Raw genomic sequence first — 23,857 nt, forward strand, 5'->3', positions numbered from 1 at the left:
CCACATATGTTGGGCTGTAAGCCGCTTGACATGACCGATGGTAGGATATCGGCTTCAATCAGGACATCGATTGGTGAGCTCTCGAAGAATGTAGGATCCGCCAATGGAAGACTCGGCAGATCTTTTAATAAACTTGGCGAGATAGGATGCAACGGAAGGACGCGGAAATTTTTCCCAAGGTGGCAAATATTAATAATTGCCGTGCCTAGAAGGACAGAGCTTGTGCCGGAGGCGAAATACGTCTGAACGTTAGGATGAGGTTCGTAAGAACTTGAATTTTCTGCGGAAGGTACTGGTCGATTGACGTCTGGCCAAGCTGTCGAATTGGGTACGGATGTGGAATTGGGTACTGTAATGTCCTATCTCAGGCTGAGGTATGCTTCAGTCTGTCCAGGGTCCTGAATTACAAGTTATTTATAATTCGCAGGACTTTATTTGGGAAAACCAGGAACTTTGCCAGCAACTGAAAATGGGTTAGTGAAATCACAACACTCTTGGTTACTTTACTTTTAACAGATATCTTTATTCTTCCGTATTATTATTCTACCCGGTTATGTTATGTATTATGTTATTTTTATTTGTTCTATGACGCGTATGGTGGTTTGACTTGCGGGTTTGTTATTTGCCTGACTGCTGTGGCTGATCGACTCCCCTCTACGATGGCTGATTGACTCTTCTCCTACGATGGCTGGTGGACTGCCTGCCTGCGATGGCTGATTGACTGCCTCCTACGATGGCTGGTGGACTGCCTGCCTGCGATGGCTGATTGACTGCGTCCTACGATGGCTGGCGGACTGCGTTTTTCTTCATGCAAGGACGTGCTTTTTATGGATCGGCCGGCCGTCGATTTTCCCATGAATGTCTTACAGATATCTTATTTCTACTTCAGAATGTGGGAAGGGTTCTTACATAAATATATATTGCCGAATTATAGTCTGCGCGTGCAGACGGGCTGATCGGTAACAGAAAGTTACCTAATCATTAGCCCTGCAGTCAGTGTCCAATATTCCCGGTAAGCAAAGTCGGAGACTGCTGACTGGCTCGCGCATGTGAGGGGTTTGCCCGGTAACCGAGGGTTACCTAAGCAATCGCCTCTCAAAAAGTGTCCAATGTCCCAGGTAATGTGATCGGTGTGCACCGGTACCGTGGGAAAGGAATTTCGTTGGCACTTCGGGAATATATATTGTTAGGAATATTTATTTATTTAATATTATTTTAGGTACTTATTGCGTAAGCCCCTTGTGCTGGTCTCCTATCTTTTGGCGTGTGCTGAGTTTGCATTTTTTCTGGGTGTTGATCGCTTCACCTGGGAGTAGCGTTGGCTGCGTTGTCTGCTTGTGACGAACCATGGTTCGTTACAGTACGGATGTGGAATTGGGTACGGATGTGGAATGTGACTCGCTGGAAGCTGGATTGCCACGATGCAGAAGCGTGTGGTCTCGTCCTCCACAAGTGTTGCAATTGTGGGAGCTTGAGCAGTCGCGAAGCTGATGGCCTCTTGCGAAGCCATTTAGGCACAGCTGTTTTGTCTTAATGCCACTAGAACGTGCATCAGCGGACATGTTGAGAAAGCGCGGACATAATCGGATCGGGTGATTCTCCTTGGAACAGAGATCACAAGTGCTCTTGCTCGGATTCACGTTGCTTTGGAACGAGTGCGCTGTCCTTGGAACAGGACTGCCTTGGGAACGCAACGGATTGGACTGGCTTTGGGAGGATGGCGGATTCTGACTGCCTTTGGCGGGTGCGGGATTCGGAGCACCTTGGGAATTGGAAGGGTCGCTCTCGATAGCCTCTAGCGTTAGGTATCGCTGAGTCAGGAAGGAGTCGATTTCCTTCCAGGGCGGCACCTCCTTTTTGTCCGTTACGGACGCTTCCCATAACGCCCGGCTCAACTTTGGCAATTGGAGGTTGGAGACAGCTAGTGCATTTAGGACTCCTTGCATCGTACTTTGAAGATCCTTCAAGGCACGACTGCACTCGGAAGTTACGCGGGGCAAGAAGAGGAGGATGTTTATCTGGTTGGTAACCAGAAGCCGATTGTTCTCATATCGGCTACGGAGGGCTAACCATGCGGACTCGAAACCGTCATTAGTGAGGGGGGATTTCTCTACGATGGCCTTCGGATCGGCCCAGGTCTTCTCGGTGAGGTAGTTCAGCCTCTCTACCGGAGACAATCCAGGATTGTTGATAACGACCGCAGTGAACAGATCCCGGAATGTGGGCCAGCGGACGTAGTCCCCAGGGAATGCCTCAATATTTACGGGAGGCAGTCCACAGCCGCCCTGTTGGACTGGCTGTGAAGGAGGAAGAATTGTGGATGTGGCCAGTTGGGCATTGAGGTCACTGAGGCACTGCTCAAATACCTCATAGCATTCGCCGTATGTGTCACGGATGTCCGCTTGGATTTCTGGCTCCTCGTCAGTCATCACCGCGGAGCAGGCCTTATATTCGGCCTCGACGTCCGTCCACATGCTGAGGATTTGGCCTCGACGGACCTCGGACAGAGAGTCGGATGGGGCGGCGGTGATGCGCTCTGCCAGGTGCGACAGTCGGCCAATAGCGGCGACCAATTTGGTCCGAGCGACTGAGGTGGCGGATTGAGCCATTGTGATGCAGGACGGCGATGGACGGCGGACGGAATGGCATTTATATCCTCGATAGTTGGTTGGAATGGGCGATAGTTTGCTCTTTATGTCGGTTTGGATCGACAAAGTGCAGATAAACCTAGTCGCCGTAGGCGTTACCGGAAGCTACAGTGAAGAATATGACTGCGGAGTTGGCGCTGGAGAACTATCGGGAGAAATACCGAAGGAAAACAGAAAAAATCGGAAAAAGGATGACGAAACGGTTTAATTTAGAAATCGTGGATCGTTCAATTTATTTCTTGTAGTGTCAATGTGTTTGTTTGGAAATTGTCTTTTTATTTTTTATTAACTTATTTTTGGTCAAACGCAAGACTCGGTTACGATACCGATATTTTTGGATTGCGCCACCTCTAATGCATGGAACAAAAACAACAAGAAAAGACCGAAACACCAATTTGCCAATTGGCAGTGGAAATCGCCAAATAATTACTATAAGTGCGCCGTGCCTTGGTCGCGAGTAATTTATTTGGAAAGTGGAGGATGTTGGAGTTGGGGTAGCGATCGTGAAAAGTGCCTGGAGTGCACGAATTTTACGAAATGGCGAATTTTATATTAAATTTGCCACTTGCGCGGAGTATGTATGTAGTGTATGGAGTGCGGTATTTTTATACGGGGAGTGGTATTTTTATTGTATGGAATTATGTTATGTATATAGTTGGCAATATATTACGGCCAACTATGGCAATAAATGTATGAATGTATGGAAGTAAATATATGTGTGGTTATAGGTATGGAAATAAAACACTTCATTTTAATTGTAGTTGCACTCGGAATGTGCCAGTGTATATTTTTATTGGGGTGGGTCGTGCATGGAATGCACTTGGAGAGACACGGATGTAGGTGTGTGTGTATGTACGCAAGCCGTATGCTCGGAATGCACTTTTTAATTAATTTTTAGTTATTTAATTTGTCCGCAAGTAATGGACAGACACAAGGAATTGAAGAACTTTCGTATCACTGGTAGTTGGAGATGAACGAAGGGAGAACGGAAGAGACACGGATAACGGATGGCACAGAATGAAGAAATAAGTACATATATAAGAATATATATATGTACTTATATCGCGGAACTCGGACTTTTCGGAATTTTGGAACACAAATCGCGAATGGAAGGGATTTGTGGCACACGAAAATCATACTTATCTTGGGATCCTGGTGGTGAAGGCGATGCCGTGCTCGAAGGCTGGATATGGTTGGGGAAGGCGAAGTATATCCGGCTCGAAGGACCAATGTTTGAGCGAAGAGGCGTCGTGAAGTCCCACAGTTGAATTCCAAGATAAATACAAGAGGCAGCTATCTCCAATTTCTTCACAGTTTATTCGTAGGGTTAATTGTAGTATATATATGTATATGTATCGCGTGCAAAAGCCGGCCGTTTTGTTTGGGGTGGAAAAGCGAATTAATTCTAGATCGGTGGCGCTCAAGCTGCCGAGGGCTGTCGGCAGCGAGAGCGGGAGCGTGAGCGTGGGCGGGAGCGCAAGCGTGGTTAGTATGCGCGCGAGAGCACGTCGCCGGGGGGAAAAACGCTCATAAGCGTGAGAGCGAGAGCGAGGGCAACAGCTTGCGTAGCTGGATTGCTAACAGTGGTGTGGCTGGAATGCCCACAGAGCTGTTGCCCCGCCAGCGCCGTCCTCACTCTGAACAGTAAGGAACGAAAGGTAAGTATCAATTTGCCTTTTCTTTTCCTTCTTATCGAAGCTACGTTAAATCTTAGCGGTATGAATTAAAAAAAAAAAAAAATCTCACAAAAATGTATCTTTTACTTTCCTTTAGGTGCGGACATTCCAGTTTTCGATCCTATTCCACGCGGAGGTCGTTGGCCTAAATAAACCGTAAAAAAGAACGGTGTGGATTGAAGCATCGTAGCCGTACGAGCTGTGTGGGAGAAAATCGAAGCTGGATGCTATAGTGCAGCTCATAGGAGGCCGCCGTGTATATAGGCACTACAGAAATCGGGGTACAACTTCTACAAGGGCTAATTCACACGAAAGAACGCTCACTTTTCTTAGTTTCAACTCACTCTCGGCGAAAGATCGATCTCCCGCGGTGGAATCTGAAAATCAAAATTTTTTTGATCGGGGCGATGAGGGCGCTCCAAACCTCCTGTAGGGTTTACCAAGACACTCGCAGGGTTCTCATACAAACATTGGCTAGGCTCTCTTGACTATGTATTTTCACTTTAATAATTTCGCTTTTTCCTAGGCGCTAGGCACTTCATCACGCAGGTTGCCCTACTTCGACGAGAGGCGTCTACTCCCTCTGCTCTTATTGTTTCACTAAGCGTGGCACTTGGGCCGTGCCATCGGCGAGGCGCCGTCGAGGACTCCTACGGCGGCTGCTGCTCAGGAGTCATTGCATCCGCGGTTTCTTCCTTCTGTTGCTCCTAGTTCGGGTTACGGCGGACTAGCCTTTGATGAGGCTTAGCTTCTTTCTTGGCTGGCTAGATTAATTAGGTGGATCGGGGTCTACTTTTGCACAAGAAGAGTGTGGCTTGTACCACCGACACGGCAAGTTGGACTCCTCGATCCGGATCCACCGAAGATGACGGCCAGCCGAGAGGGTCTCCTGGTTGAAATGCAGGGAGCTTGGGAAAAGCAGAGGGATCAGGCGTGGAATGCCAATGCGAATAGCTCTAACGAGACCATCCGGTCTTGGATTCCCAGAAAAGCCCTTCTCAATCGTAGAAGCGGCGTCTCAGACCTTCTCTCCAGGCCGCTTCCTTTCTTTTCTGCGCCTAGGCACAAATTTCAGAGAGCTACGGAAAATCTTTTCTCTCTAACTCACCAAAAAAAAGTTCACTATTCCGCTACGGACAATTTCTCCTACCACTAAGGCATCGTTTTCACTTTTAATCGAACGCGGATGGCACAATTTGGGGCCTTTTCGGTTGGGATTTAACTTTTCCTTCGCGAGCACTATGGAGACACTTCTCTTAAGATTCACGATCGTTGCGGAAAAGGAAGTTTGGCGATCTGTCACTGGACACGCTGCTTGGTGTTTGGAGTCGAAGCAACCCTGCGTAGGCCCTACCCATTCATGGATATACCATGTTTCTGTCAGAGTGAAGTAGGCTCTACCCATTCATGGATATACCATGTTTCTGTCAGTTTAGGGTCGAAGCAAGCCCCGCTACAAAGCCCCCCCCCCCTCCACAAAAATCAGGCTAGGGGATCGACCCTACGAACCGTCCCTGCAAGTCTTCCTGAGCGTAATATGAGCTCCCTACTTTCTTCCGAACTCTAGAATTTATAAAAGCTGGTCCAAATTTTGAGCTGTAACCTGCCTGAAAGCAACTCTGCTTGAAATTACGCCTGAAAACATCCTGTCCTTCCGAAAACATCACTTCATTAACCCTTAGATTGTATCGACGTTCGTTCTCTTCGTGCATCTTTTGAATCCGAAGACAAGCATCCTTGCGTACTATGTCGAACGAATCCGCACGATTGAAAGTCACTGATCGATCCTCCATCATCCCCAGTTTCCTGAGCAATCCATAAGTCGACCCGGCCGTGATCATGTTTTGGCCTAATGCCATATAATACGGGGTCGTACCTATACTGGAGTGTATCGAAGATCTTAAAGCGCAAGCTATTTAGCTGAGGCACTCATCCCAACCCTTTTGATCAGGATGCAGATAAGCCCTGATACCAGCGATCACCGATCGATTAACACGTACTGAGGCGTTTGCTTGTGGAGAGTATACTGCTGTCCGCGTGTGAGTTACTTCGAATTTCTGCGTGAGCTTTCGGAACATTTCGGAACAGAACTGTGAACCATTGTCGGATACAATCGTCTCAGGCACCCCAAAAGACATAAACAGTTCCTCCCCAGGTACTTGACTACTGCGTCTGCATTTATCTTTTTCACGGGCTTCAAGAACACATATTTTGAAAAGTGGTCTAAGACGATGAAGATGGTCCCAATGTTACCTCCCCGCGTCCGAGGGTACGGCCCAAGAAAATCAATTAACAAGCATTGGAAAAATCGAAGAGTTTCGGATGCCTTTCCCATCAGCGGCCTCAGCACACAGTTGGGAGCCTTGGTGGTCTCACACACGTCACAAGCATTGATACAAGCTTTTACATCGGTTACCAGACCTGGCCAGTAATAGTACCTTCTTATCCGCTCAATAGTTTTGTGCATACCGCCGTGAGAAGTAAGTGGATTATCATGCGCACGAAACAACAGATCTGGAATCATGGATTTGGGCATCCATAGCTTCCAAGAGCACTCGTCATGCATTCGTTGTTTGGCCAAATGCTCCGCTCGACGGTATACGAAACCTTCTTCTGCCCGCAAATCAGGGAGTTTCTCTTGATTCGCCTTTATGCGTTCTAACAGTTCCAAATAATCCGTAGATTTGAAATGCTCGGAATCGGGATCCACTACAGAACTTCTTGGCGGCACCTCGTTTACTCTTGACAAGGCGTCAGGCACCACATTTCGTGATCCCTTCCGGTGTTCGATCTTGAACCGGTACGTTGCAACGATAGAGCCCATCGGTCTAGACGAGAACTTAAGTCGTTATTGGACATTAGCCACTTTAGTGACGCGTGATCGGTTATGATCGTGAAGCCGTGTCCCTCGACATAAGCACGAAAGTTCTTTAAACATACGATAGCCGCTAAACATTCCTGTTCCGTCACTGTGTAGTTGCGTTGCGCCTTATTCAATTTTTGTTGATACGAAAGCGATTGGGCATTGGGAAGAGGGAGATCTTCAGACAATTGCACCAACACTCCACCAGTCTTACTGGCATCACAGTGAATGTAAAACGGCCGCGAAAAGTTGGGGCTTTTTAACACAGGGGCTTCGCAGAGACAGCTTTTCAAGTCCCTGAAGGCTTTTACCGCTTCCTCGGACAGAACGAACTTCCGCTTTGTGGACATTACGTCCGTCAATGGTGACGAGAGCGAAGCGAAATTCGGGACGAACTTCCTGTAACAATTACACAACCCCATAATGCTCTTCAAACCCCTTTTTCGGTTCAGGGAAATCAATGATCTCTTTAATCTTGTCTGGATCTGTCCGGATTCCTCCGTGACCTACGATATGACCTAGATATCGCACCCGACGCATGCAGAAATGACTTTGCCAAACCAGCCTGCTTCAGATGTTTCGCTATCTCCAGTAAAACCTCAAGGTGACTCTCAAAACTTGGAGAAACTACGAGTAAGTCGTCCAGGTATATGAATACCTCGTTTCGAAGCAGAGATGGCACCACTTTGTCCATCAGGCGCGACATCGTGCAACCGAACGGCATCACCTTATACTGGTAAAGCGGACGACCCGGAACGGTAAAGGCGGTCTTCTCACGAGATTTCTCATCCAACGGCACTTGCCAGTAGGCGTCTTTCAGATTCAAACTGGAAATAAATTCGGCTTTCGGCAGACGACTCAGAATGCCTCCTATCTGGGGCAGAGGATACGCATCTTTCTCCGTAACGCTATTTACCTTCCGGCAATCCAGGCAAACTCGGACTTTGCCAGGTTTATTTACCATCACGATTGGGGAAGACCACGGACTTTCTGACTCTTCGATGACGCCTAGCTGCAACATCCGATCGATCTCGGAGTACATGGACTTCTCCTCGGCTGGTGAAACTGGGAAATGTCTTTGCTTGACAGGTTTGGCCTCACCAGTGTCGATGACATGAAAAATCAGATTGGTTCTTCCCAAACCATTTACGGCGAACGAAGGGTAGCTATCGATGACCTTGGATAACCGATTTCTTTGAGTCAGGGTCAATTCATGTTGCTCTACCCCTTTTTTGGCTAAGGCCAGGTCTATTTCCCATATCAACAATCTGCTGGGCAGAAGATTGTACCCCTTCCAAAAGTCTATTCCGAGATAAAGATCATTATTAAGCGAAGGAATTATATATATCTCTAGGAACTTTCTCTCGTTGCCGTACTCGATCTCTACTTCCTTTCTGCCTTCTACTGTGTGTCTGTCTGTCTGTGTTTTACCATCGGCAAAGTTGGCGTTTTCTTTGATGCGTTTAAAGACCACATCTCCGCGCACAAATTCGCTTGCCAAATTCCCACCAACACAACTAATAGACGCTCCCGAGTCTAACAATCCGAAAACGGTGCGACAAAGTAATTTTACTTGCAAAAACGGCCGAGGATCTCTAATCCTCGCAGAGAGGGAGCACAAATGCTTCAACCCCTTTCGACATCTCTTCACCTTCTGCCAGAAATCAAGCAGTCGTTTCTTTCCACGAGATTTGGAAAACCTTAACGTATTTTCATAGTTAAATCCGGTTTTTGTTTCGTCTGTGAATGGTTGACAATCCACCAAGGCATTGGGGTTGTATGCTTCACCGTCTGGGTCGATTTGAGACGTTACCGTCCCTAATTTTGAACTTATTCGGTATTCGTTCCCTGGTGGCGCAACACACTCGAGGTCTTCGGTCTGAACGGCGATCTCGGTGTGCCGGCTTTCAAGTTTTTTGAACACGTTTCACAGCTGGGTTTATAAGTGTTGGAAGCTCCACAGCCATAACAAAATACTCTGCGCTCTGAGACACAATCTTGATACCTGTGACCTGTCTTGCGACAATTCCAGCATATCAGGGAAAAGGCTTTGATCTCTAGCTCCTCTTCGGGTACAGGATCTTCCCGCGACTCAGTGTTAAGCTGTAATTCTGACACCTTCCGGCGAAACGGGGCCTCTTTTGAGTAACCCGGCGTACCTTTGACCTCTTCGAGGAAAGCTTCACGCCTCCGGCACACTTCTCTTAGCTAATGTACCGTAGCCACTTCCACATTCAGCAGTTCATGCCGTATGTCCAGTCAACACCCGTACGAGCTTAAGAGTGGGCCACTGGACTTCTAGTTGATCCGTCAGATTCGATAAGGACTCATAGAATGTGTCAAAATCTTCATGGCTCTTTTGCTTACGATTCCTAATCAACTCCTCGATGTCCACATCGTCTTTCTCCGTGCGAAATTGTACTCGTAGAGCTTTGCATAGCCTATCCCAGCGCACTACCCCGATCGACTTATGATGACGCCAGTAGAACTCGTTTGTTTACCCTCAAATAACATACTGGCATTCCTTCACAATATTGAGAAGTTCCCCTCCAGTGTCTGGTGTGTCAGAGCCTCCACTCGGTATATAAAATTATCGACAGACACGCCTACACCCGAGAACTTGATCTTCCAACCGTTTACTATATGCACTACTTTATTGGGTCTAGGGAAAGATCCACAGAACCACTTCGTAGTGGCGAGGGATTCACTCCATCAAGTGATACCTGCTCGAAACCTCGGCCAGGTCTGGCCTCCGACCTTTCATTCTGGGTCGATTCTACCGTAGGGGTAGGTGACACCCCACCTCTTGGGACATTTCGCAATCGACGGCCTACATAAGATATATCATTTGCGTTATTTCACAATAAGTCAAGCTAGCATAAAATAATGGACCTACCAGCCCAAATTCAGCAAGCACCCTCCGCCAGGTCGAGTTCGCAAAACCTCATTTCGAAACCCAATTCCCAACTGCAGCCCGCACCTACTGCGATGCAGTCTCATCAAAACACTCTCATCAAAACACACTGACCCACAAACAATTGTCAACGAAGCACCAAGCTTCGACCTAGGTTCCACACCCCACAATTATTGTTATCCAATAACCTTAAGTTAGCAATAAGCAATTATTTCCGGGTCTCAGGTGCGATCGCCAAATGCATAAAAGGGTCAAGATCGGCCGAAAGAGGAGGCAGTCCATCAGCCCGAACACAAGACACTGCACTAGGCAGTCCATCAGCCCAAACACAAGACACTGCACTAGGCAGTCCCTCAGTCACACACCCAAGACACTGCACTAGGCAGTCACAAACGCAAAACACCACTCTACGCAGTCCACCAGCGCACCATACAACTACAAGCCAGAGTAACAACGTAAAGAACCAGGTGAATGAAAAATACTGAATAAAACCAAGAACAAACAAAACAAAACTCTCGCGTCATCATTCCTCCCTTGCCTACTGCCTTTCAAGCCAGCCCGACACCTGAAGTCACCTACAATCTACAAATTTTCTTGTAGCGGACCCTGGACAGACTGATGCATACCTCAGCCTGAGATAGGACTTCATAAGTGGTGCCCGAGCAGGGATTTTTTGGTAACTTTAAGGCGACTAACACCTTAATACGGAGCTTTGTCGAGTAAAGACCCACGGCCACTGAAAGAGACTAGGCTAGCCAGGAGCAACAACCGTCAAGTACAAAACCCCGCCCACGCTAAGCCCGGTAGCAAACAAGTAGTGCCGCAGTGCCGATCCTACGAGTATCAAACGAAAGTGCTACCGTACCGGAGTACCACCAACCCAAACGTAAGTCAGTGCCACTAACCACAGAAACCCACTATGGCAGCCCACGGGGACGGTCAACCCGACGAATTTTACCCTGAGGAAATCCATACCAATCCAGGGGTCACCACCGGCTGGATTTACAAACTCCGGCGGGACGAGCTGGAAGCCCTTGCCGAGGAATTCGGATTTGGCAACGAAGGAACAGTCGAAGAACGATGAAAGAGTTTCGCCGCATTAGTCGCCGGAACACTCTCGCAGGACGCCTGGGTTCGACTGGGAGACCTCGAACGGCAATACGCCAAACCAGCAGGACGCTTAAAGTCGCCCATGCCCACCACTCCTGGGCCATCTGACCAGCGGAAAACGGACCCAAAAGCCGGGTTACAAGTCCCCACCGCGGCGGAATGCAGCACACCTGGCCCACCCCGCATCGTAACGCCAGCCGATTTGCCCAGACCTCCAGTTACGGAGACCAGCCGCTCGCCCACACAGAGGATCGTGCCAGCCATGGACTCTTCCATAGATGGACGACACCACAGCCACACCGCCCACATCGCGGAACAGATTCGGAAATGGGGAATAAGGTTCGACGGACAGGACGACCCACTTACATTTCTGGAACTACTCGAAGAACGTGCGCTCTCATATGGGGTGGCCACGAATCAGCTACCTCGGGCCATGACAGAGCTTCTCACCGATCGGGCCAGTCGCTGGTACCGCACCAGCCAACTACAAGGCAGCTCATGGGCATATTTCCGCCAAGAATTCTTGACTTTCTTCTTGCCGCCACGGTATTTTGAACAATTGGAAGACCAGATCCGAGCCCGCAAGCAAGCGGTAGGAGAATTGTTCAAGGATTACCTCATCGAGATACGCCAGTTTAGCCAGGTACGACGCAGCCAAGGAACTGAACAGGATCTACGATAACGCCCTGCCAGCATACCAGATGTACGTGCGGCGACACGAACTACAAAGCTTAGCACAGCTCACAATGTTGGCCACCGAGTTCGAGAGCATCCAAGAGCGGACCATCCCGACCACTTTCGCACCCCCGCGTAACACTCCAAGATACGCAAGGCCGGCTTCAGAGCCGAGGAATTGCGACTCGCACCAGACGCCATTTCTGAGTCCCCATTGGGAATCGACAGACACACCAGGGAGACCACCAGCTCATCCAAACAGTACGGCGAATCCCGAAGTAGCCCATCACATGATCACGACCCCCATCATCAACCCACGCGCAGCCTGTCGCCGGTGTGGTGAAGCGGGGCATGCGGCATACGACTGCCATAATCCCTCCATCCTATTCTGCTGGGAATGTGGCAAACGCGGCACACGGACCGTAAATTGCTGCCGCCAAAACACGTCGGGAAACGACATGCGTCCCCAACTGACACGGGATCAGCCGGGAACGACGCCTCCTCCAACCCGCGACTAAATAACTCTCTACACGTAAGCAACGGCCGGATAGTGGCGATGGTGACCATAGGGGGACACACAACGGAAGCCACAATCGACACCGGGGCATCCAGAAGCTTCATCAGCGCAAACCTCGCCCGACAACTAGACAACAACACCAACCTGCAAGATGCATGCGTCCGCATACGCCTGGCCGATGGCTCGGTCAGAGAGATCTCACAAGTTCTACTGGCGCACATCAAGCTGGATCAACGAGAGGTTCAAATCCCGCTCCTGGTCCTGCCAAACATGTTGGGACAAGTCATTGTCGGCATGGACTTCCTAGGTGCCACCGAAACGACGATCCAATGCGGCTCCACGCTGCTACAGCTACGAGACCGTCGCCCCATGCCCACTGAACCCGTGCTTACTACCATCCACGTACAAGACACCGAACCCCGATACCAGAAACCCCAACAAATCGCAACGAACTCACGTCCACGACCTACCACAACGCAGCACTTGACACCCAAACCAATCGCAACGAATACGAAGCAACGGCACACTACGGAGAACACGAATCCAAGGTCAACACCAGCAAACCGCAATCAAGCAATCGGGAAAACGGTCACTACGGAGCAACCGCGTCCTAGGCCAACAACAGGGAACACGCATTCCAAACATACCACGAGGATCTGACACACGAGACAAACACACTTGAACCCGGCGCTCGACACAGGAAGCCCAGGTCCAAGACAAGCAACAGAGCAAGCACGCACAGAATCTATTACGGAAGAATTGAATGCACGGACACCCTCAAAACTGACCACCAGCGGACAACGGCAACCACCATCCGACAGCCCAGCAACACGGGAAACAGCCCCGCTAACCCCACGCTGGTCGGGGCCCATAATCGAGCTGATATCCACAGAGCCCCTCAACGCGGGCCCGGAAACCAGGACAATACCCCCACGATGCACCAACCGCCGCCCTGTCGTACCCACGGCCGACGCCACCACGATCTTCCGTACCTTCCGCGTACCGACATGATTCTTAGCGCTATGCAACGAGCCATGTCCGAGATCTTCGTCGCCCAAACAAGTCGATGCTGCGATACCAGAGGCGTCGCGACTCACCTGTTCACGTACCAGTCTGGCTGTAGTATAACACGAGTACTACACCCGGTATACCAAAATATCGTACCCATGGTCGGCACAACACCCATCGTCGCCCACATAAGCGACTACCAACGGAGGATCGAAACGCCCAGCGCTTTCGACACAAACCTCTTACCCGAAGACGCCAGCCAGCCATTTGACTCCGAAGCCGCCGATCCAACCGAACATGAGCCTGAACCAGTCCCGGAGCCGTGGCCGCCAGACTTGGCCCCGGAGATCCAAGCATTTACATTCGACAGACCCATCCTGCCGAAAGACCCGAATCAAACCTTTGACCCCGGAGCCACCGAACCCACCGAAGACGATCGAGAACTGCCCACGGATCCTTGGCCACCCAACATAGCACCGCCGATTCAAGAATGCCTGGACAAGGAACTACCAAATAAAACTGCCGAGAAAACCATCGTCATATGGGATAAGCGACCCACCAAGCAGACACCAACTACAAAGCACCCAGAACAGCAGAAAGGCCACGATCACAGCAGCAGTAGAAAATATAACGTTATAACGAATCCAAAGACTCGGCACAAGCCGAAGGACAGGATAACCCGGAAAAAAGCGAACCTCAGCACCCGCCAAGCGACGCCACAAATCTCTCCATCACCCACCCGGAAGAAAGGGGGGTTGTAACGAACCATGGTTCGGAGTAGAGGTGGGCGCGGGCCTCTTTTTTGAGGCCCGGCCCGAGCACGAAATGAAATTTTTAGGCCCGAATAGGCCCGGCCTGGTTATATTTAACAAGGGGCCCGGCCCGATACATCCAACAATTATCAACTGCATAAAAATACACATATAGACATATTAGTTTTTATTTCTTAAATCTAAATAAGTTACATGTTTTTATAAAGAAATATTAGTTTATCTAAATTAGCGCTTGTTACCCTGGTCCTCCTATCATTTAAAATATTTCCTGATGTGGAAAAAACGCGCTCACTCGTTGCTGAGCTAGCAGGAATGGCTTATATTTTTTTAGCCAAAATTTGTAGTAAATTAAGGTTTTTGGCATTTTTCCAAAAATTGTGAGGGTCCTATTTCAGGCTGAGGTAAGCATCAGTCTGTCCAGTGTCCGCTACAAGAAAATTTGTAATTTGTAGGTGACTTCAGGTGTCGGGCTGGCTCGTAAAAGAATGTAGTAGGCAACGAGAAATGATGAGGCGACCGTTTTGTTTGTTGGATTGTTCTTGGGTTTTATTTAGTATTCTGTTTTTCTTCATTCACTTAAATTCTGCTACTTCAACTCGTAGTTGAATGGTGCGCTGGTGGACTGCGTAGTGCAGTGTCTTGGGTGGGTGACTGAGGGACTGCCTAGTGCAGTGTCTTGGGTGTGTGATTGAGGGACTGCGTAGTACAGTGTCTTGGGTGTGTGACTGAGGGACTGCCTTGTGCAGTGTCTTATGTTTGGGCTGATGGACTGCCTAGTACAGTGTCTTGGGTGTGTGACTGAGGGACTGCCTTGTGCAGTGTCTTGTGTTTGGGCTGATGGACTGCCTACTCTTTCGACCGATCTTGGCCTTTTTATGCAGCTGGCGATCACACCTGAGACCCGGAAATAATTAATTCTTGCTGACTTAAGGTTATTGGGTAATAATAATTGTAGGGTCTGGTAATTAGGTCGAAGCTTGGTGCTTCGTTGACAATTTCTTAGTGGGTCAGTGTGTTTTGATGAGAGTGTTTTTAGCTGAGGCTACATCGCAGTAGGTGCGGGCTGCAGTTGGGAATTGGGTTTTTGCTACCTCCGCATCGCGAAGGTGATATCTGAATTTGGGTCGATGTTTCGAGGCCGAGTGGTTGCGAAATTTTGCCAAGAAGTGGGTGACCGAGAATTTTGTGCTGTGGTTTTCGCTGATCGAGAGTTCTTAATTTTAGTAATTGCGTGCGTTGCTTAAGACTATTTTATTTTCCGGGGTGCTGACACACCGCTATTTGGGGAGAACCGTGGCTAGAGCCATGGTTCGTTAGCTCTGTGTATATCAGTTTGGTTATTGTCTCCCGCCAGCGTGGATGCGCTGACCCTCCGCCGTTTGTGACGAGCCATGGCTAGAACCATGTTTCTTTACAAAATCTAAAATGTTTTCGGCAGAAACAGGAGTGGACAAGTATTGCTCTATTTCGACATCTATGGTCCTCTTTTCCAGTTTTCTCTTTTTAGCATAGTTTGAATCTAAAAATTCCGAAAATTCATGATCAATTTGGTTGGTTTTAGCCTGTTTGGGAGATTTTGAAACTAAAATCTCACCATTGATCTCGGAGAGCATTGTTTTTATAGTGGATAAAACGTTCTCCCTTTTCTCATCCGATAAAAAATTCATTTGTTTGAATGGAGGATTCAAAAATAGGCCCACTAGGTGAGCCATTGAGGGAACGAACCGCTTCAGCAAAGACTGCATAGTTTCAGCTTTTAACTCTTTCATTAACTCTGAGTCAATAACGTCGGTTAAGCAAATTTGCTGAAGCTTTTCGGACCACAATGGAAAAAGGTGTATAGTGGGTTCCTTACACTACTCGACAAAATCGAACTTTTTTTTTCCTCAAGGATCCAAACCGACTTTTTCTGATAGATATGGGGATTTAAAATTTTTTAAAGAACTATGGTTTTTTTCTATGGCAGAACTTTTTTTTGAAGAATTTTTCAAAACTGGTATTTGTTTTTTAAGCTTTTTTCAGAGGTAGCGCTTGGTTTTTTCTGATTGCTCTAGTATCTTACGTCTGGTTGTAAAGAACTTTGCTATTTTGAAAAGATAATTAAAACAGCTAGAAGTTAAGCCCAAACAATATGTGATTACAGCTTACCGTCTGGAAAATAAAAAGCATTGAAATGCAAAAATTATGATTTTTGTGCGGTATTTTTTACGAAATTTTGACTTTAAAAACTCAGGAAAAGTCGAAAAAAAATTATATCCTGTGTCCTCTATTTTTTTGTGTATAGGTGCATTAATTTGGCGTCGTTCAAGGTATCGCTCATTAAAATCTATGGAGACCTTTTGGAGCTAAAATTCGTTAACCAAACCTAAAATATGAAAAAAATGAACAAAAAATACCTTTTCGAAGGTTGCGAGCCCAATTCCCATTGGGAATTGGGATCGCGATCACGTACCAAATGTACAACCCTTTTTTGTTTGCTTTGTCCCCAATTGGCAGTTGATTGGCAACCATACGTAAGATACTAGAGCAATGTGAAAAAACCAAGCGCTACCTCTGAAAAAAGCTTAAAAAACAAATACCAGTTTTCAAAAATTCTTCAAAAAAAAGTTCTGCCATAGAAAAAAAAATATATCATCAAACTATTTCTAAGCCTCAAATCTTTAAGAAATCGTGTTGACTAGTGTTATCAGAGCTTAATTTTTCAGAGCATTCTTTAAATTGTTTTAAAAAACATAATAGGGGATTAAGTAATCCGAAATTTAACTTAGCTATGCGGTGAAGCTAGTTTTTTTCTATCAAAAGCGATTTAATTTCATTTTGGACTTCATTAATGCTATCGAGCATAATGAACGTCGAATTCCAACGGGTTTTAATTGCTTGCTTTAAGGTTTTTGATAGCTTGTTATTAAGCTCGGAGTGCTTAAAATATTTTACAAGTTCTTTTGAACTGTCTATTAAATCAGTAATTTCAGGGAGTGGATTTTTTTCAATCACGTCTTCCATAACTAAATTTAAGTTATGGCAAGAACAGGACAATCTTTTATATTGTTTAAAAGCAGCTACAACGTTTGCACCGTTGTTTGTGACAAACACAGATGTTGTTAATTTGTGTGCTACATTAAATTCTTAAAGTATATGACTAACGTGACTCAAAATATTGACGCCAGTCTTTTTGTCTTCTAAAAACTCTCTTACCCCTAAAAGCGCAACTTTCAGTTTAAAGGTTTCATTTAAATAATGACCGCTCAGGGAAATGAAACTCCTTTGAGTGTGTTCATCAGTCCACATATCTGTTGTGAATGCCAAGTCCTGATCTGCCACGTCTGTTATGATTCGCTCCTTTATTTTGTTATATTCTTCAATCATAACTCTGGTGCTAAGAACCTTTCTCGATGCGACCAGGTCTTGGTAGCTGTGGTTCCCAAATTCTGCACTTAAGCTAATGAGAGCCTGGGCATAATCACAGAAGCCTCTCCCTACGAATATACCGAGAAAAAAGGTTAGGAAGAGTCATATACACACAGACATATTAAACTTACCATCAGTCACACTGAATGGCTGTAAATCCTTAGCCACTAGAGCAAGCTGCTTACGCGTCAGGTTTTCCATAACATGTTTTGGTATATTTTTTATCGTAAACGCCATGATTGTGGATTGTTGTAATAAAAATGATGCTTGGCGCACACATTTGTGGCGGGTTAATGTCCCAGTTCCTTGTTTGCTTTGATATGCCAACACAGTTTTGCAGTCCACGCAACAAACAAAATCAACAATATCGTTTTCGAACTTGATCAACTTAAATTTTTTCCAAACGTCGCTTCTACCGTCTTCTTTGGTCAACAATTTCACAGTTTAATTTTTACTGTGCACAGCGTTTTGAATTTTTCCCTCAACATTGTTGAAGATATGTTTGCTGGACGAAACGAAGAAGACAAGTAGTGTGACCGCGGAATTATCGATCAAACATACAGTCCGATCCTCAGAAATATACAAAAATATACCGTCCAACCCTTATAAATATACCGAAATATACCGTCCGACCCTCAGATATATTCGGAATATACCTTCTCTCCTTTTCAAAATATACCATAAATATACCTCTTCGGGCCTAGCGGGCTTTTAGCTGACGCACGAAGCCCGCACGACTTCGTGCCAAACTCGATTTGAGGCACGAAGCCCGCAGTTTTCATGACGAGGCCCGCGGGACACGAAGCCCGGCCCGGCCCGCGACCACCTCTAGTTCGGAGGGTCAGCGTATCCACGCTGGCCGGAGACAATAATCAAACAGATATCCACAGAGCTAACGAACCATGGCTCTAGCCACGGTTCTCCACAAATAGCGGTGTGTCAGCACCTCCGGGAAATAAAAAAAATCTTATGCAACGCACACAATTAAATTAAGAACTCTCGATCAACAACTCTACACATTCTTGCCCACACAACAATTTAAAACACCCCACCTCTTGGGACATTTCGCAATCGACGGCCTACATAAGAAATATTATTTGCGTTATTTCACAATACTTCAAGCTAGCATAAAATAATCGGTCGAGTTCGCAAAACCTCATTTCGAAACCCAATTCCCAACTGCAGCCCGCACCTACTGCTATGCAGTCGCAGCAAAACACTCTCATCAAAACACACTGACACACAAACAATTGTCAACGAAGCACCAAGCTTCGACCCACGCTCCACAATTATTGTTATCCAATAACCTTAAGTCAGCAATAAGCAATTATTTCCGGGTCTCAGGTGCGATCGCCAGCTGCATAAAAGGGCCAAGATCGGCCGAAAGAGGAGGCAGTCCATCAGCCCGAACACAAGACACTGCACTAGGCAGTCCATCAGCCCGAACACAAGACACTGCACTAGGCAGTCCCTCAGTCACACACCCAAGACACTGCACTAGGCAGTACATCAGACCGAAAACAAAAGAGGCCAAGAACACAAGACACTGCACTAGGCAGTCACAAACGCAAAACACCACACTACGCAGTCCACCAGCGCACCATACAACTACAAGCCAGAGTAACAACGTAAAGAACTAAGTGAATGAAAAATACTGAATAAAACCAAGAACAAACAAAACAAAACTCTCGCGTCATCATTCCTCCCTTGCCTACTGCATTTTCAAGCCAGCCCGGACCCTGGACAGACTGATGCATACCTCAGCCTGAGATAGGACCTCACAACAGACTCCGCTACGGATCCCTGGATCATGTCGGAGATCCTCTTGGTCAAAGTATTGAGCAATCGGCGTTCCATAACCGCGAAATCTGCGTTTCTAGACGAACTACTTTCCTCTACCTCTTTACCACTGTCCTTGGACTTAGAGCGCGTGTTTTTTGCTACTCCTTTAGCGATAGCGCCACCACTTGGCCTACATTTGACCTTACATTCGGGACAGGTGTCATTGGTCTTCAAATGGTTAGTCACACATGTGATGTGAAACTCATGCCCACATCCCGTTAAGTAGACGACGTTATGAAATTTTATCACTTCATGACACAACAAACACGTGATATTAGCGCTACCGCCCGCCTGAACGGATTCCCTATCGGGCGACCGATCCAATCTCATTTTAACAAAGAAGATTTAATTGTTATTAATTATCAGCAACAAAATATATGAAAATAAGCAATCTATAGCTGAACTCTATTGTAACTCAATTCCAACGTAATGTCAACTCCATCTTAACTGACTGCCTCTCGTTCCTCCTAACTGTCGAGCTCTTAGCTTAAGCTCTTAACTATAGGCATCAAGCACAACGTTCCTCCTGGGTCAATCTGCTTCTTTCAGACTTCTTCACCAGTCAGAACGTTTCACTGACGAGGACTTTGTTATACGCACTTCGGTCGAAGCGGCTAGACAACTAGATCTCCTAGTCTATCTATGTTCCAGCTACCGACGCCAAGCGCTAACGTTTCCTCAGGATATTCAAACCGAGTACCGCCTCTCCACAGCCGTGGTAAAAGAACCACTCGAAAGTCAATCCTCTATTTTCTAAGCGGTTTCTAAACTCAACTGGTCTGTAAGTGAGTATGAACGAGCGAAGCAGTATTTCTCTCAGGGTCAGGAGGCCGACTATCGTCGGACACATGTTGCGTTCCGCTGTTAGAATTTACTTATCCTCGCTGGCACAAAAAAAAAACTACTACAAACTCTCGGCTGCGGTTAGCAGGGAACATTACGTTCACTCTAGCTATTCTCCGGCAGTTTCTAGTAGCCTATAGTTAGAATTTCCTTTTGAGAAGGGGAAAGAGAAAAAAAAGGAAGAACCATTTGAATGACAGAATCTTTTCAATAATCCCTGAGTCCCACTGAGTATTTGACTCTACTCACTGGGCCCCACGTTGGGCGCCATTTTTAGTATTATCAATAATCATAACTGTAACGGACAACGGAGCCAGTGTTGACGATTGGGGAAGATCGAGCGAGCGGGCACGCTATATTTCTCCGGCTCCGGCTCGTCGGCTTGGGTGGGTGATGGTTTTGCTCACTCGGATCGTATCCGCTCCGCTGTTCTTGATCATTGTTAATACCTAGAGAATTGAGCGTGCTGCGACAAACAATACGATTGAACCGGTAGAGAGGACAATCGAAAAGAAAATTCAAAGAAAAGGTCGAAAGGGCGAAGAAGGGGGAGAGGGGGGAGATTGACATCCACAGCTGTTGCGTGGCCAGGGATACCCTACCCTACCGTTGAGCACATCTTCAGACACAGCAGGGTTAAGTGCTCCCAGGGCTCCACAGTCAGGGGAACGATGGCATCAGTTCAGTTTTCTCCTACTCAAAGACTACCTTCATTTCCGAAGAACAAAATTCACAATTTTCAAACTTCATAATTCTACAGGTATATTCATTGTCTGGTTTCCCAGCTTCAAATTCCCCAACAAATTCCTCGAAGCCAGTGGCGCAAAATAACGTAATTTCACCTTTGTTTGCTATTTGCAATGCCCACTGCATATAAATATTGTATCCGCTTATAATTACTCAATCTAATAGCCTATGTTTCGTAATGTCGTCGTCGTAGTCAATGTTTAATGTTGAGATTATTTTGAATTGCTTGAAGTCTAGTGTAAGTAGGTTAGGGCAAGGCGGGAGCGCAATAAAAGCTCGCTCTTTCGCTCAAGGCGAATTCGCCCCGCTTTGCCACCGTAGGTTAGCTAGGCTTAGAACGAAATGTATGAAGTTTTAGAATATAATCGTAAAATTGGAATTCGATCGAGCGCACACAAATTATTTCGTCCCCGCTTTTTAATAAACTTTACGCCACCCACAGTCTTTCGGTTTCGCTATTAGAAAAACTATTCTAATTTTTCATGGCGCCCCCGGGTGGACGATAAAGAACAAATATAAAGGCAACAAAGAATAGTGACAGTGAAACAGTGATAGCACAAACAGTGTAACAAAAATACATACATACAGACAGTTATAAATAATATAACTACTTAATTCTATATTATAGAATAAAAAGTATTGTATAGTTGCCCGCGTCGTGTTGTGTATCAAATAACAAAAGACTTGCCAAAACCATCGTGTCGGCCGCGCAATACCCTCACCCGCTTGCTGATCGTTGCTGCTACCCTGCTCGTTCACCGTTGCTGCTGCCCTGCTGGTTACCTGCCGCTTCACCATCAGACACCGTTGCTGCAACCCAGGAGACGAATGGCCCCCTGTGATTGCACGGACTGCAAGAGGAAAGTGGCAGCTGGACTTAAAGATCCGAACGCATTCTTAGGGTATATTGTTTTGGCTCTCAGTTGGAAAGTAACGCGCTACCCTACATTCTTAGGGTATATTGCTTTCGGCTCTCACTTGGAAAAATACGCGCTACCCTACAGTGTGAGGGTATATCGTTTTGGCTGTCACTTGCAACCAACTATACACCTCGTGCCTCGACATTCAATTATTGTCGTTCTCGATTTTCGTTCTTGTTTGAACATTTATTATTTCTTTATCTACAAAAATATTGGTTTTCGTCGCGTAGATTATAAATAGTAAAATGGCACAAGAAAATAAGTCGGTTCTAGATGACTTAAAAAGTAAGCTCAGAAACCGAGTCAAAAGCATTCGCCGCTTAGAGGATCGATTAGAGGGTGGGTCGATTCCATTGCAATTGACAGAGCTACAATGCAGACTCGATGTTCTGAATTCTGCTATTAACAAGGCCAACCTATTTCAGGAGCAAATAGAAGAAATTGATAGCAAAGATGAATTTGGAGCCGAGCTGGAAGAAATGGCCATTGTAACCAAGGCAAAGATAATGTCGCTTATCGATGCCTTGAAGCTAACAAGCGATACGCCGCCCTCTGTATCAGCTTCTACAGCCCCAACTCGTGCTCGACTTCCGAAATTGGCACTACCAAAATTTAGTGATAAATATTCGGAGTTTAAAAATTTTATTAGCCTTTTTGAGACTCTTGTTCATAATGATGAGAGTATACCGGTGATCGAAAAATTTAATCATTTAATTTCGTGCCTCTCTAATGAAGCATTAGGAACAATAAAGGCGTTCCAAGTCACCGAGGCCAATTATGCAAAGGCCATGGACAGCCTAAAGCGAGTATATGACAACGAATGTCTAATATTCTCGAACCAAATCTCCGCACTGTTTAATCTGCCAAAAATCTCGCAACAGTCCGCATCGTCCCTAAGAAGCCTCATCGATACAGTGTCATCGATCTATGGTTCATTATTATCGATAGGAGACGATACGAAGATTTCGAATGCAATGCTCATTCATCTCGTTTTGAACAGAGTCGACCCAGTGACTAGACAGAAGTGGGAAGAACAGCTTGACTTCGAAAAGTTGCCGCTTTGGTCCGACTTTGAAAAATTTTTTAATCGTCGATACCAGCATTTGTCTGCGGAAGAGTCGACAAAGCCAAGGCAAGAAAAAGTCATGCCAAGCAAGTCGCACAATCGCAGTTCATTTGCTTGTTCTTCCACTCCCCCCAACAGTAGAGCTCAGCGAACATGCAGCTATTGCAATTCGGGAGACCATGTAGTGGCCAACTGCACGCCATTTTCACGTCTCTCGGTTATGCAAAGGTTCGAGTTCACAAAGTCTGCGTCCTTATGTATAAATTGTCTGCAAAAGGGTCACACTGTTGTAAGATGCAAGGTCGCCAAATGTCGAGTTTGTGGCCGCTCACATCACACATTGTTGCATCGATACACAGTGACTGATAATAGTCTCGCGTTGCCGCCACCCCCAGAGAGTTCGTCTCCTCCTTTAAATCAGGACCACCCTTCCACCTCTCATGCTCTGCATGCGACTTCGTTGGACAGGGTAATTTTGGCTACGTCGATCGTAAGTGTCAGAACAAAAAATGGTGAACACATTTTGGCCAGAGCTCTCCTTGACTCTGGATCCCAAACAAACTTCATCATGGAAGACCTCGCCCACTGCTTACAGATCCGTAGAGAGGAGTCGTGTATTACCTTGCTTGGTATTGGTGAATCCAATTCTCAAGTAAAGAATAAAATACACACTGTGGTGAAGTCGCGCATAAATGGTAGTGAGTTCTCCTTTGATTTTTGGATCCTGAAATCAATTTCAGGTTATCATCCTGACCAGTCAGTTAATGTAACTGATTGGAAAATCCCAGAGAACCTACCACTGGCAGACCCCTATTTCTACAAGCCACAAAGAATAGACATGCTGATT

Source organism: Drosophila obscura, unplaced genomic scaffold (assembly GCF_018151105.1).
Source record: "Drosophila obscura isolate BZ-5 IFL unplaced genomic scaffold, ASM1815110v1 contig_58, whole genome shotgun sequence".
Taxonomy (NCBI): Eukaryota; Metazoa; Arthropoda; class Insecta; order Diptera; family Drosophilidae; genus Drosophila; species Drosophila obscura.